Source organism: Macaca mulatta, chromosome 8 (genome assembly GCF_049350105.2).
Source record: "Macaca mulatta isolate MMU2019108-1 chromosome 8, T2T-MMU8v2.0, whole genome shotgun sequence".
NCBI lineage: Eukaryota > Metazoa > Chordata > Mammalia > Primates > Cercopithecidae > Macaca > Macaca mulatta.
Window position 1 is genome coordinate 84,240,026 of NC_133413.1, and position 16,943 is coordinate 84,256,968.

Genomic DNA, 16,943 nt, shown 5'->3' on the forward strand with positions numbered 1-16,943 from the left:
TTTTTTTAAACACACAAAGAACTTCCACATTCAAAAGAAAGACTAAACCATGCACAAATGAACCCTTTCTGTTTCCTTTAACATACAAGAAAGTGATTTGAAATTTATTAAAACTGTTATTTCTGGCCAGGTGCGGTGGCTCACGCTTGTAATCCCAGCACTTTGGGAGGCCAAGGCAGGCAGATCATGAGGTCAGGAGTTCAAGACCAGCCTGGCTAACATAGTGAAAAACCGTCTCTACTAAAAATACAAAAAAAAACTTAGCCGGGCGTGCTGGTGGGTGTGCTGGCAGGCGCCTGTAATACCAGCTACTCGGAAGGCTGAGGCAGGAGAATCGCTTGAACCTGGGAGGCAGAAGTTGCAGTGAGCGGACATTGCGCCATTGCACTCCAGCCTGGGTGACAGAGCAAGACTCCGTCTCAAAAAAAAAAAAAAAAAAGCTGTTATTTGTGTCCAATCCCAAACAACCAAAGTATTTCATGTCATTAAATATATATGTGTAACACACTTACACATACATATATACATATAGATATTCACCAAACCAGATATTGAACTATCTGGCCACTTCATACTACTCAAAAGGCAGATTCTTAGCAAAATATATGATAGAATAAAATGAATTCTGAAGTAAAAAAAATCCACCAACTAGATAAAACTCAATGTACTCCACACTTAAGGGGGCATCTTAGGGCTTAATTAAAGCCCTGCTACTCTTACTTTGCCCCAAATTCAAACTATAATACCAGTTTTCAAGATAATAGCAATTGAAAAGCATTAAAGAAAGGAGGAAGCAATATGCAAAGGTACACTAACAAAAACAAGAAATAAGATGACAATCTGACTGCCAAGAATGATTTGGAAAGTAACTAAAAGCACACTTGAGTACTCTAGAAACAGATGTCTAGGATTATCTGGTATAAGGACAAACCACGTAAATATCTCATGAGGCTTATGATAATACTTATTGTTTATAAGGCTGACAATGAGTCAACAGGAAGGATTCTTTATGCTAAGAATTGTGGCATTTTCTATTTAAGGATATAAAAAATATATGCCATAACTTTTAGAAATATTTCTATCCAAAATTACTGAACTAAGTAAAGTTTTAGTTTCCAAAAAAAAGTGAATCCTCAGCAATGTGGGGAAGCTAGCTGTCCGGAACAATTGTCCCTAAGGAGTGTGGTTAACTGTAATTCTTACCTTCTTCTTTACTTCTTTCAAAAGTTCTATGACTATTTAAACCATCTCATAATCTTTGATGTTAATAGAGGGTAATGTGTTTTAGGTTGTGGGGACCAGTATTTACATGACTGGACATAGAATTACCTGGGGAAGTTTTAAAAAACATTGGGGTTCAAGCTCTGCAACCAGAAATTCTGATTTAATTACTTGAGATAAAGCCTGGGCATCAGAATTTTTAAAGCTGCCCAGGGAAGCCTGATGTTCAGTTAGGGCTGGGAACCACTTAGGTAAATAGTTTTCTTCATGACACCTTTAGGAATTTTTAAGAGAGATACAGTATGCAGCATTTCCAAAATTTGTCTTCAAATCCCTTTTACCATGGAACATCTTATACAACACTGACTTAGGTAATGCTTCATCTGAAAATCAAGGTAAATATTAAGTTTAGAATCAAGTTGTATAACTTTTGAACTTTGTAAAAGTTCTAACGCGGTTAGGAAGAAGGAAAGGGAGAGAAAAAAGAAGAGGAGGACTTACTTTTATCTTGCTACCACATTTTTTATATTACAAAAATTCCAAATGAAATATTTTAATTTTAACTTAAAATTTCACAGTTTATTTTAATCATGCTTATATTAAGCCTGTGACTCAAAAGTATTTACATGTTGTGAAAGTTAATTCCAAAGATAAAACTGTGCTGCCCTCTAATGGTTCAAGATAAATATTTTTACCTATACATACTAGTAAGGTGATAAATACAATTTTATTATTTTATAAATGGGAGGATTACATTATATACTAGAAAAGAAAAATAAGATTTCAATTTTTGGTATAACTGAGCTCAAAAAATTAACTATGACTGCTATGTTCAAGCTCAAGACCCTTTTAACTGTCCAGGCAAGCTGGCTGACCCCTGTAATCCCAATACATTGGGAGGCCAAGCCAGGAGGATTGTTTGAGCCCAGGAGTTTGTGACCAGCCTGAGAAACATAGTGAGACCCCATCTCTACAAAAAATAAAAAATTAGCCAGACATCATGGTGTCCCAACTACTAGAGAGGCTGAGGTGGAAGGACCACTTGAGCCCAGAAGGTCATGGCTGCACTGAGCCGTGATCGTGCCACTGTACTCCAGCCTAGGTGACAGAACAAGACTGTCTCAAAAAAAAAAGAAAGAAAGAAAGAACTCTTTTAATTATCAAGCCATTTCTTAAACTACCATATTTGCCTATGCATGTGTAAATCAGGATAAAAATGTTCACCTCCTCTGCATTCTGCAATAGCCATATCTAATTTAGCTTCTTTTTCAAATAAATCTATGGCAGTAGTGTTCAAATTTGAATGCTCGTACCCCACAAAAAAAATTTAGAAAATTACACATATTCTTGCATATTTCTTCTTATAGCTAAAGTTTTAATTCACATTTAAAAAAATTCATTAAGTACTTGCAAAAGATGTAGTTTCTAATTTACTGTAAATATTTACATCTTAAAATAAAATTATGTCACTCTTTTAAGTGTATCCAAAGAAACTGAACTATCAAAGCAAGCTGACATCCATCCTGAAATCTACTTAAAAAATACATAAATTCTGTTAAATACAACAGAAATTTTACACCAGCTGTATCTTGTTTAACTTGCATTTTACTGCACTCTCTCCAAATAATTTTATCCTAATTTCATATTTTATAACTAGAAGTCTTTTATTTCTCATTCTACCATAATTCTATGAAACAAAAATAGACATATTAAAATTATAGATCATATTTCCATGTAAGTTAAAAAATATTTTGTGCAATGAGCAATTATTGCAATTATTAGCAGATAATGAAACAAATATTATAAATTTTAATACATAATTTTTTTATTTCTTTTTATTATTATTATTATTTTTTTTTTTTGAGACAGAGTGTCGCTCTGTTACCCAGGCTGGAGTGCAGTGGCGGGATCTCAGCTCACTGCAAGCTCCGACTCCTGGGTTCACACCATTCTTCTGCCTCAGCCTCCCGAGTAGCTGGCACTACAGGCACCCGCCACCATGCCTGGCTAATTTTTTTTGTATTTTTAGTAGAGACAAGGTTTCACCACCATATTAGCCAGAATGGTCTCAATCTCCTGAAAACACAAACTGGAAAAACAATACTGAAAGAATAACGAAAATACTACATAGCAGAAACTATAGTACAAATGGAAAACAATGGTCAAAGGAGAATTCATAACTTTCAATAGTTATAGTAATAAAAGTATTCAAATAAATGAATTAAATTCAACATAAATTTTTAGAAGGCATATAATATTACTAATTTTGCATCAGATTTTATTTGCTCACTTTTTTCTTCTATATTTATACTGGTATTAGATTGCAACTTCCTTTTCTGTTCTGTCTTTACCAGGTTTAGGTGTCAATGACAACTTCATTTGCTAAAAAGAATTCAAAGGCCAGGTGCAGTGGTTCATGCCTGTAATCCCAGTATTTTGGGAGGCCGAGGCAGGCAGATCACCTGGGGTCAGGAGTTCAAGACCAGCCAGGCCAAAATGGTGAGTCTCTACTAAAAATACAAAAATTACCTGGGTGCAGTGGCGCATACCTGTAATCCCAGCTACTCGGGAAGCTGAGGCACAAGAATCGCTTGAACCCAGGAGGCGGAGGTTGTAGTGAGCCAAGACTGCACCACTGCACTCCAGCCTGGTGACAGAGCAAGACTCCATCTCAAAACAAAAACAAAAACAAAAACAATTTAAAAGGTACAATAGTCACACTCAGTAACATGGGGTTTTAAGAAGTATCTTGGGGGGCTAGGCACGGTGGCTCACACCTTTATTCCCAGCACTTTTGGAGGCCGAGGTGGGCAAATCACCTGATGTCAGGAGTTTGAGACCAGCCTGACCAACGTGGTAAAACCCCGTCGCTACTAAAAAAAAATAAAAATTAGCCGGGTGTGGTGGCCCATGCCTGTAGTCCCAGCCACTCGGGAGGATGAGGCATGAGAATCTCTTGAACCCAGTTAGGGGAGGTTGCAGTGAGCAAAGATCGTGCTACTGCACTCCAGCCTGGATGACAAAGCAAGACTCCATCTCAATTTTTAAAAAAAAATTACCTTGGGAAGTTCACCACCATTTATCATAATGTTTCTATGAGAAAATACATTCTAAGTTTCCAGTAACCAACATAAAAACAAAGTTTGGAACATGGCCTATTTGATGATCACCCAAAATCTTACCCAGAATTTATTAGACACAATATTACATTTCCAAGAAATTATGTTATTGCAGAAACTTCTATAAACATGTAACATAAACCCTCATTAATAGTCAAAGCAAATTTGTTTTAAAAACCATACTTAGGCTGGGCATGGTGGCTCATGCCTGTAATCCCAGCACTTTGGGAGCCCGAGGCGGGTGAGTCACAAGGTCAGGAGTTTAAGACCAGCCTGGCCAACATGGTGAAACCCCGTCTCTACTAAAAATGCAAAAATTAGCTGGGCATGGTGGCACGTGCCTGTAGTCCCGGCTACTCCAGAGGCTGAGGCAGAAGAATCGCTTGAACCCAGGAGGCGGAGGTTGCAGTGAGATGAGATCAAGCCACTCTACTCCAGCCTGGGTGACAGAGCGAAACTCCATCTCAAAAAAAAAAAACAGCAACGAAAAAAAAACAACCATACTTAAATTTCTTTCTAAATCCAATGGACACTAAAACTTCACAAAACCTTTACTGAAAATCAGTATTTGAAGAAAATGCATAAAAAGTGATTGAGTATTAAGGAGAAACAGCTGGTGGGTAACATTGTTTTTTGATGTATAAAGGAACCCTCCAAAACAAAGCAGAAAAAAAAACTTCAAAAATTTCAAAATTTTTAGAGCAATGACTGGCAACCTATATAAATCTTTCAGAATTCTGAATACTGAAAGCCCACGTATTTATATGTCACATGACATATTAAAAAGAACTTCACAGCCAGGCTTAGTGGCTCACGCCTATAATCCCAGCACTTTGGGAGGCCGAGGCAGGTGGATCACCTGAGGTGGGGAGTTCAAGACCAGCCTGACCAACATGGAGAAACCTGTCTCTACTAAAAATACAAAATTAGTCTGGCGTGGTGGCGCATGCCTATTGTCCCAGCTATTCAAGAGGCTGAGGCAGGAGAATTGCTTGAACCCAGGAGGTGAAGGTTGCAGTTAGCTAAGATCGCGCCACTGCACTCCAGCCTGGGCAACAAGAGTGAAACTCCGTCTCAAAAAAAAAAGAGCTTCATAATTTAAACTGTCATTGTACCCAGTTTTTTTAAACACAAGTAAATAAGCATTGTTAAGCAAGATTTTGCTCAACTGAACAGAAAATAAAGATATTTGTGAGACAGCATTGCTTCAAACACAAAATAAACCAAGTATTGTATTTGTTTTTCAGAGCTTGAGCAATAGATTAATAAAATTAGCCTCAAATAAAAGAATAGAGAATGCTATTTATTTCACCCATTCTAGATAAAAGTTGTTCAGTTTTTTAAATAACTTTAGGACTAGAAAGATAGACCCCTTGTTGTGAAAACACTTTTAAAATTAACAATTGGCTCTGTTGACTTATGCTTTTGTTTTTGTTTAAAGGGGATATGAAAAATGTTAAACCTTTTGTGACATATCCTGTAATCCCAGCACTTTGGGAGGCCAAAGTGGGCGGATCACAAGGTCAGGAGTTTGAGACCAGCCTGACCAACATGGTGAAACCCTGTCTCTACTAAAAACACAAAAATTAGCTGGGCACAGTGGTGCGCGCCTGTAATCCCAGCAACTCAGGAGGCTGAGGCAGGAGAATCGCTTGAACCTGGGAGGCAAAGGTTGCAGTGAGCTAAGATCGTGTCATTGCACTCCAGCCTGGGCGACACAGCGAGACACTGGCTCGGGGAAAAAAAAATTGTATTTAACACACACACAGGTATTTTACACAGTCTCTAATCCAAAATTAAGTGGTGATCCCTGGGCCTGCCTGGCTGCCTCTAAAAGCAGAACAAAGGAGCATGGAGTCCTGAAGTTCTATCATGGTAAATGTATTACCAAGTTATTAGTACTTGAATACTAACTCTGTGGCAAGAAAACAGACTAGATATTCCTTGGGAATGAACGTTAAGAAAGCTGAAAGACCAAAGATAAAATGAATGGCTATCAAGCTAGACAAGGCAGAAGAGGTATGTGTATAAAATGCTGCATATAATTACACAAAGGCCACAGATTTTCCAAAGCTCACGTTTAAATCCTAACTTAATAACTCCTTATATAAATGCACAGTTTTCTAAGGGAGAAATGATTCTCTGGGTTACAGTGGCAGTATTATTCCAGGGTCAACTAAATTTTAACACGGGCCAAAAATATTCATATGTAATAGAGAATCAGCCATTCCTTCTATAAAGCATATACCCAGAAATAATAACAGAATCACCGCCTGATTTTATTAATTTTTTTAATTAAGCAGACGTAAATTCTTTTAAATTTCCCACAGTAACAACGTCCAGTACAAATATACTGATATTTAGATTAAAGGAACTCAAAACACTACGGTAAAGTAAGGTAAAGGGCCATGCATGGTCACTGAATTACTTTATTAAAACCTGAAAACAATACTGTAAGGAAGCATTATTTATCCTCCTAACTTACAGGTGAGTTAACTGAGAATTAGAAGTTGAATAACCTGCTCAAATCCACACAGCTATGATTCCAACTCCAGAGTTTGTACTTGTAATGAAACAAGTTAAAATTCAATAAAGGCTAACAATTATAACAACAATTAGTGCACAAAGGCAGAAGCTAAGCACCTGAACCAGCCTATCATTCTGTCCTCAAACACCCTATAAGGTAAATATTATTTTAGCCTCTAGAAAAACATTTACAATGTTTTTGGCCAAATGCTTCAGAAGCAAAAATCTGGCGCTTTCTTATAAATATTTTTAGCCTCAAAGAAAATGGAGGATTACAAAATGTATTCTTTAAATCAATGTTATTGAGGTAAAATTTACATTTAATGAAATGTGCCTATTTTAGGCTCATAGTTGGATGAATTTTGACATACACTCATATTAACAATCACCAAAATGAAAATACAGAACATTTCTATCACTCCCAAAAGTTTCCTTGTACAGGAAATTCCCACCCCCCAAATCTAGGCAATCAAAGAACGTCCTTCTGTCACTATGGATTAGTTTTGCCTATTCTAGAATTCCACAAAAATAGAATCTTACAGTATCTACACTATGTATCTGTCCTGTCTTCTTTTGCTCAGCATAGTTTCTGAGATTCATGCATATCATTGGATGAATCACAAGTTTTGCTGCTGAATAGTATTCCAAGTCATTGTTATGTTACAGTGTAACCATTTACCTAGTGGTAGATATTTGGGTTGTTTCCAATTTGGGGCTATTATAAAGAAAAATGCTACAAACATTCATGTACAAGCCTTTGAATGGCCATATATTTTCATTTATCTTAGGTAAATACCACATGGAATTTGCTGGGTGGTAAGATAAGTACTACATGCTTAACTTCATAAGAACCGAATAAACTCTGACAAGGTGCCTGTACCATTTTATATCCCCAGCAGCAATGTATGAGACTTCCAGTTGCCCCACCATGACACTAGGTGTTGTCAGTCTTTTTAAACTTTAGCTATGGTTTTAATTTGCATTTCCCTGATGACTAATCACTTTGAGCATCTCTTCATGTGTTCATTAGCCATTCTTATCTCTTCTTTATTGTCTATTCAAAAATATTGTCCAGTTTTGTCTTATTAATGAGTTGGAGGTATTCCTTTATATATTCTGAAGTCCTCTTTCAAATATATGTATTACAAATGTTTCCTTCTAATACATGTCTTGCTTTTTCATTTTGTAAAGTGTCTTTCAAGTACCAGAAGTTTACATTTTGATGACACGTAATTTCTCAATTTTTGCATGATCCATGCTTTTTGTGTTCTAAGAAATCTTTGTTTATTTCCAAAGTAGCAAAGTATTTTCTTCCGGAAATTTCACTTTAACTTTTACATATAGGTCTAAGGCCCATTTCTGATTTATTTTTGTCTATGATGTGAAGTCAAGGTTCAGGTTTTTTTGTTTTTGTTTTTGTTTGTTTTTTAGATGAAGTTTCACTCCTGTTGCTAGGCTGGAGTGCAATGGCGCAATCTCAGCTCACCACAACCTCCGCCTCCCGGGTTCAAGCAATTCTCCTGCCTCAGCCTCCCGAGTAGCTGGCGTTACAGGCATGCGCCACCATGCCAAGCTAATTTTGTACTTTTAGTAGAGACAGGGTGTCTCCATGTTGGTTAGGATGGTCTCGAACTCCCGACCTCAGGTGATCCACCTGCCTTGGCCTCCCAAAGTGCTGTGATTACAGGCATGAGCCACTGCGCCTGGCCCAGGTTTTTTTTTTTTTTTTTTTCTGTCTGAAAGGTCAATTATTTTACTATTATTTGTTGGAAAGAGTATCCTTTCCCCATTAGCACCTTCACTGGAATTAATTTTGAAAAAATTAAATGACCGTATGTGGACTGATCTATTTCTTGCTTCCATATTCCAGAGATCAGCAAACTTCTGTAAACGGCCAGATATAAAATATTTTGGGCTTTGCAGGCCATATGATCTATCACATCTATTTGACTCTGCTGTTGTAACACCAAAGCAGACTATAAATAAGCAAGTACATACAATACATAAGCAAGTGACTGTGGCTGTGTTCCAATGAAACTTTACTGACACACACTAAAATTTCATTTAAATGTCATGTGTTATAAAATATCATCTTACTTTTGATGTTTTTCCAACCATTTGCAAATGTAAAAAACATTACTTGGTTTGCAAGTCATACAAAAACAGACAAGCCAGATGTGACCCATGGGCTATAGTTTGCCAACTGCTATATTATTCTGTTCCACTATCCACATATCTGTCCTTATGTCAATTTTCTGTTGTCTTGATTATTGTAGCTTTATAGCAAATCTTTAAGTCAGGTAGTGTGGGCCAGCCAATTTTGTTTTCTTTTCAAAATTGTTTTGGCTGCTGCAGGTCCTTTGCATCTCCAAATGTCAGCACTACCTTAATTTTATAAAAAAAAAAAAAAAAACAAAACCCTACTATGATTTTGATTACAATTGCATTGCATCTCCACATTAACTTTGGGAGAACTGAAATCTTAAATAATAGAGTCTTCTTTAATTTAAGTAATATTTTATAGCCTTCAGTATACAAGTTGTGTACCAATTTTATTAAATTGATCTCTGAATATGATGTTTTCATGCTATTTAATTCCCCAACTGCTCATTACTATTTAGCAGAAATACCACTGATTTTTGTATATTAACCTTGCAACTTGTGGCCTTATTAAACTCATTTTTTCAGTAGCTTCTCAGTAGTTTCGATTTAATATTTTCTACATGCAGAATCATGGTGTCTAAGACAACAGTTTTATATCTCCGATTCCAATATTCCCCCATCTGTTTCTTCTTACTGTTGCACTTGATAGAACTCAAGTATAACATGGGGTTCTTTGTTGTTTTTTTGAGGCGGGGTCTCACTGTGTTGCTGAGGCTGGAATGCAGTGGTGATCACAGCTCACTGAAGCCTTGACCTCCCAGGCCCAGGCAATCCTCCCACCTCACCCTCCCAAGTAGCTGGGACTACAGGCACACACCAACAGAGATGGGGTTTGGTCGTGTTGCCCAGGCTCGTCTCAAACTCCGGAGCTGAAGTAATCTGCCCGCCTTGACCTCCCAAAGTGCTGGGATTACAGGCATGAGCCATACCAGTTCTCAAGTATAATGTTGAACAGAAGTTATAACAGTGTGTATTACTGCCTTGTTCCTGATCTTACAAGTATTCAGTCTTTCACTATAGAGCATAATGTTACCTAGAGGTTGTTTGAAGAAGCCCTTTATCAAATTAAGAAAGTTCTCTTCTGTTCCTCATCATTAATGAGCACTGACTTCTGTCAAATGCTTTTTCTGAACCTAATGAGATACTCATATGGTTATTCTCCTTTATTCTATTAATTGGGTTAATTACTTTGATTACTAAATACTAAACTCATCTTGCTTTCCTAGAATAAACTTCATTTAATCATAATGTTATTTAAATTTGGCTGAATTTAATTTGCTAATATTTTGTTACAATTTTTATCTGGCTGGGCATGGTGGCTCATGCCTGTAATCCCAGCACTTTGGGAGGACGAGGCGGGCAGATCATTTGAGGTCTGGAGGTCAAGACCAGACTGGGCAATATGCTGAAATCCTGCCTCTACTAAAAATGCAAAAAATTAGCCAGGTGTGGTGGCACGCACGTGTAGTCCCAGCTACTCAGGAAGATGAGGCACAAGAATCACGAACTCGGGAAGCAATGGTTGCAGTGAGCCAAGATCACGCCACTATACTCCAGCCTGGGCAACAGAGCAAGACTGTCTCAAAATAATAATAATAATAATTTTTATATCTGTGATCATGGGGGATACTGATCTTAAGTTCGCTCTTCCTCATCCTTGCTTTGGTAACTTGTTCAAATTTTCTTCTCTGGTTTATGAAAGTTTTAAAAAGACAATTTATTTTTAATGCGTCTTTGTTATGGGTTTAGGTTAATTTCTCCCAAATAAAAAGATCCTAATTTAACATTAATGTTAATAATTTAACACTATTTTAATATATATAAGGATTTTAAAAAGTATCTTGCTGCCTATCTTTCAGTTCTACATCTATAAAGTGATATCTACATGAAGTAGTATCAGTTTAAGAGTTCTAACACACATTCCATGTTAAAGCATATGACAAAAGAGAAAAGAATATATTCCCCAAACCAAGGGATGTGCTATACAAAAGGCAAAGTTCTATATCTATTGAAACAAATTGGGTTTTTCACCACCTTATGCTTACTTCATTTATCCAAGAGAATTTAATGTTGTATACTTGGATGACTTTTTCCTATTAGGTTGAACATATGAAACTGACATATTTGTAGGTCAAAGAAATGTCAAATATTGGCAGTTTCATATGGTTTAACCTCTAATTTAATGGCCTTGGAATAGTAACCAAAGTGAGCTCACCCAGTCTGCATGTTGTTTGATCAGTATACAAGCACCATCTGGTGGCAGAAACCAGAACTGTAGGTTTGTAACTGTTCGCATCACTGCTGGTACAAATCCAGTCATCCCTAGGTTTCTGTGGGGAATTGGTTTCAGGACCTTCATCCCTACCCCCTACAGCTACCAAAATCCACGGTTGCTCAAGTCCCTGATATAAAAAGGTGTGGTAGTATTTGTGTATAACCTATGCACATCCTCCCATATACTTTCAATCATCTCTAGATTACTTATAATATCTAATACAATGTAAATGCTATGAAAATAGTAGTGACACTGCATTGTTTAGGAAATAATAACAAGAAAAAAAAAGTCTGTACATGTTCAATACAGGTGCAACCACCCTTTTTTTCCTGAATATTTTCAATCCACAATTGGCTGGATCCACGAATGCTGAGCCCATGGATACAGAACCCAGGGATACAAGGGGACAACTGAATATTCAACATCAACTGTTCTACTTTCCAATATGCTTTTTAAGAGGGCATTACAAATGAGTGAAAAATCTTATATTCAAAGTTTGAATGACCTCAGAATTTTAAATTGCACACCAACATCACAATACTTAGCAACAAATCATCAGCCCATATAACATAAACTGAAATATAATATACAAGCTGTTTTCATAAATCAGAATCTTGGCTATTAATTTTACTGATAATTAACATAATGCAATAAAGTCCATTTGGATGCTTCAAAAGTTTCTTTCACCCTATCGAATTTCCACTGATAACAATCACTATCTGTAAAATTATTTCCATGTCTCACAGATTTATTTCACAGAGGTATAAGGAAAAACCAAGAAGCCTTAAGTAAGTGTCTAACTCTGGCCATAGAAACAAGTAACTTTTAGGCAAAATAGTCCAAATTATTTTATTCTTGTTTAACTTGCTATGACTCAACATATGTTAAAAGAAAATAACTTGACCAACCTAGCTATAAGAAATTGGACCAAGAACTGGATACACTAGCAAAAGGCAACCTTGACACAAAATATACTAAACACATCTAATGAAGGTGTATACCATAAAATTGTTCCAAACTGAGTGTTAACAAATAAACAAACTCTTTGGGGAAGAAAGGATACATCTTCAATGAACAAAGAGCCGATGGGTCACTCAAACTTGGGTTGAATCCTAAACTGCCATTTTCTTAAGATATATTACACAAACCTATTCTGAAAGCTCTAGATGTTCTACTACCTCTTGCCACATCTACTTCCAACAAGTCTTCAAAATTAAAGATAATCTTTGCTACCCTTCATCATGGCCATAAAGAGTGATAAAATGACTCCTAAATACTTCATAGGCAATTTAAATGCAACATAGTGTAAATTAAACTCTTCATCTTTCCAAAAACCTGCCCCAACTACTCTTGTGGTGAACAGTATTACTAGTCATCCAAATATCTGAGGTTATCCTTAATGCCCCAAATGCAATCAAGTCTACCTTCTAAATATCTATAGACACTGTCCCTTCCTCTCCATCTTTACTACTCCAGGCCTGCATCACATTATGCCTGAATTACCACAACATCTTTGTAATTCTTTATCCCTTCAAGTTTCAACCAGTCCAACCTACTTTCCACATACTGCCAAAGCAATATTCCTAAAACATATATCCAATTATTTTATCCCTCAGCTTAAAATCCTTCAATGGCTCCCTATCACCTTCAGAATAAAATCCAAACCACGTGGCATGGGCACTTCAGGACATTCAAATCGGGGCCCTGCCTAGACTTCACTCTTCTCATTCCAGACTTACCAAACTGCTTGTAAGTCCATGAATGAACTAAACTTCTCAGGATTCCTAGCCTTTGTTCCCAAAATCTATATTACTTTTCCTTGCCCTCCTCACCTGGCTAAATCCTAGTTAACCTTAAAGATTCAGTTCATTCCTCCTGGAAGGCTTCTTTGGTGCCCCAATCCGGGTGGGGTGCTTAGTTCCTTCCTAATGCTTCCATAGCACCATCAGGGCACATCTATCATTCTTTCTTTTGTTTTCCTCTTCTACTAAACTTAGTCTATTAGACTGCCTGTCTTTCCTCAAAGTCTCTACTCAAATACAACATGTGGCAATGAGTAGGCATGCAATAAATGTCTGCTGAATGAAGATCACCTCACGGAAGTCCTTCATTTGCTATTACTATCTCTGTTTTGCAAATGAGGAAATTAATGGAGGTCCAGAGCCTTGTGCAAGATCACTTAACTAAAAGCATCAGAACTAGGAACTGAACCAAATGTTCTGACTAATGGAAATAATTTTCTCTCAAAATCTTTGCTTTTGAGGAACCACTCCATAAAATAATTGTACCCTGCAGAGTGGTTAGGATGGGGCTAACCTGTTTCTCCAGGTTGGACATATAACCCAGGCTTGGCTAAAGTAAAGTATCTCCCTACCCCCAACCGAGTTTGAATGAGTAATTCCAGGATGGACAGTTTACTCCAAAGTGTCTGGGGGGACTTTTCTAATGACTATCAAAAAAAAAAACAGAAACCAAAAACTGCACCTTCTTCAGTACAAGTCTACAGACTATATAGTGTATGAAGTACAGCAAATGGGAATTGGCTTATTTGAAAACAATGTAGAGAAAAAAAGAAACAAGAACTAGAAAGAGAGAAATAGAAAATGAGGAAGAACAACACTAAAGTCCTACATCCAACCATGCCTGAATATCTCCCCAAGAGATATCCCAGTTACGTAGGTCAAAAATTCCCATTTTCACATAACCTAGTTTGAGTTGTGGCCCTTTGGAAATCTGCACCAGCAGATCAAGGGGCCACTTGACCTGTTGGTCTGTCATTCTGGTCATTTGCCAAGCAATAATACTTTTTTCATCTGTGAATATACAAAATTGAAAAACTGTCTAATTTCAGCCATTCTATTTCTCTACTGTACATAAATGTTATAAGAAAGATGGGAGAACAAAAGCACAAAGTGTTCTCCAAACTTTACCTTGTCTTTGTCAAATGAATTTTGATATGTTTTCTGCTTTATAATATATCTGTTAGTGAAAAGTACCTCAAATGATAAAGAAAAATACATAACCGGCTGTAATTATTGTAAAACATCTTGGGCATAATAAAAGGAGACAGGTACTTCAGAATCCAAGTTGTATCTACAAAGTTTGCTCATGGATAAATGCTTTTTTCTCCACTCGTCATTAAAAAAAGAAAAATTCAGTTCTTCTTAGGCCTTTGAATGAGTTCAAGTGGAGAAACCGCATCAGTGAAGAAGACGGGGAAAAACAGCATTGGTAATACCTAATTTTGCTTAATGTTACTTTAAGTAGAAAATAAAAGGACCTTTTCAAAAATCCCTCTAAATGATACCTGTTTCTTGGACTTCACCTTTCAGTCCCTGCCTTAAGAAGCTAATGATTAATCTGGGTTCTGACAAGGAGAAGAGCGTCTCCGTGGATCTTTGGCTCCAGAGTCCCCGTAATCCAATCAAGTGTTGTCATCTATAAATTAAGGTCATATGAGAAATCATGGTTTAACAGCCTACTGAGTAACGGTTAGGTCTGCACTTTTGTGAACAGAAAGAGCTTTTCAGTTGAAACATGGCTTGGTAGCTTACTAGTACTTTCTGATATTCTTTTTACCCTGTTTTGTGATCTGCAGAAAATCATAAAGACACTCCAAAAAATTGAAGGGAAAGTCCACATTATCTATTCATGGAATGGCCTAAGGCACGCCCGTTATTTATTACTTTGGAGAAGTCATAAATAAAATTACTGTACCCCTCAGACAACCATAAGAATTAGATCTTGGAACTAGAAACTACCAACAAAGAAAAAATGCCAACATTCTTAACAGAAAATCTAGAAAAGAAAAAAAGAAAATCAAAACCACATGATCCCTGTCTAATTTCACATACTAACTCCTCTCTCCCTTGGTTCACTCTGATCAAGCCACACTAGCCTCTTGAGGTCATGCCAGGCATACTCCTACTGCAGGGGTTTTGTACTTGCTATTTCTTGAGCCTGGAATACTTTCCCTTTCTCTCTCTCTCTCTCAGAATTCACACTGCTTTTTCTCTCTCTTCCTTTGAGGTCTTTATCAAAAGCAACCTTCTCAGTGACTAACCACTTCTTATTGACTGACTACCTCCCCTACAAGAACATGAGCTCCATAAGGACAGGGATTAGTGTCTGACTTTTCATTGCTTTAGCACCAGACTTTTTAAAAGTAATAGATTTAGAAGTAATAAAAGTAGTTTACTTCCATTTAAAAGTAATAAATTCACTAGTCAGAACTGTAGCAAAATTTCAACAAAGGACCACAGATATCAAATACAACAAATATAAAGATGTAATACTCTCATAAATCTATTTACTAGAGTACATTAGCAATAAAATAAGTATACAATAGCCGAAGTGTTCCTTACTCAGGTGACTAAAGATATCTTATTGTGCTGAAGTGGGCAACTAGCTTTATTTATTTACATTGGGGAACCTCAGACGAACATAAAGGCAATGGGTATATTATACAGAGAAAGAGAAAATAAGACAACTACAAGAGAAATGTGTGGTCCTTTGTGCCTCCTATATGGTATGGACACTGAGCTGAGGGCTGGGAAGCCTGCCATTGGATGCATCACAATTAGAAGCAGAGATGTTACAGGAGAGAATGAAATATACCAAAGAAGCCAAGAAAAGCTGGGGGTTAGGCCAGTTAGCAAGGAGAAGATGGTAGATACACTCTGGAAGCATTACCTGAGGGAGGAAAAACGCACTAGACACCACCAACTGCAAGTTTCCATGCCTGGTGGACAAAGGACATGACCACAAAGAAGAGAGGAACTAAAGGACAACACAAGATGCCTCTACAGAGGTGAGGTATACAGGTGCCTCTCACTTCCTAGCATACAGAAAGCTCCCCCAGGCATACCTGAGAGGAAAAGGGAAGGGCAGAAGTCCAATACAGTGTGCAAATTCTTCTTAGATAACCTAAACAATATTTAAAGGAACTATTTACAATTGAGTAGGACTAAGTTTTAAACGGATACAATTAAAGCTAATTTTTCCCCTAGCAAGCAAGAAACCAAAAAGTATCAGATTATTTATGGACTCAATAAATATTTTCTCTACATACCTACGTTATATCAGTAAATACACAAAACCATAACAAAAGCATCAGCAAATATCTGATCAAATGTAGGAAAGAATTTCTGAGGCATAAAAGAAGTGAGAGAAATAAAGAAAAAACAATAGATTAGACCACATAAAATTTTAAAACTATAGGATATTAAAAACAAATACACAATTAAAAGCCAAATTTTTTAAAGTAGGAAAATTACAACAAATAAAATAGACTGAAGGTTAACATCCTCAATACATAAACATTTGAAAGCTGGTGAAGCAATGGAATAAAAATTAGCAATTAAAATAGACAAATCAAAAAGGATAAATAACTAACAAATATCTAAATAAAACTGTTCAGCCTCACTAGTAATCAATAAAATTGAATTTTAAAAACTACTACTTGATGGCCGGGTGCGGTGTCTCATGCCTACAATCCTAACACTTTGAGAGGCCAAAAGAGACGATTACTTGAGGTCAGGAGTTTGAGATCAGCCTTGCTAACATGGTAAAACCCCGTTTCTACTAAAAATACAAAAATTAGCCAGAAATCGCTTAAACCCAGGAGGCGGAGGTTGCAG

At 36.8% G+C, this 16,943-nt stretch overlaps 1 protein-coding gene across 42 annotated transcripts in view; it reads right to left on the reverse strand.

Annotated features, from left to right (window-relative positions):
- The window catches only part of STAU2 (staufen double-stranded RNA binding protein 2), a 332,176-nt gene that overhangs the window by 237,535 nt on the left and 77,698 nt on the right, over positions 1-16,943 (reverse strand). The window lies entirely within an intron of this gene.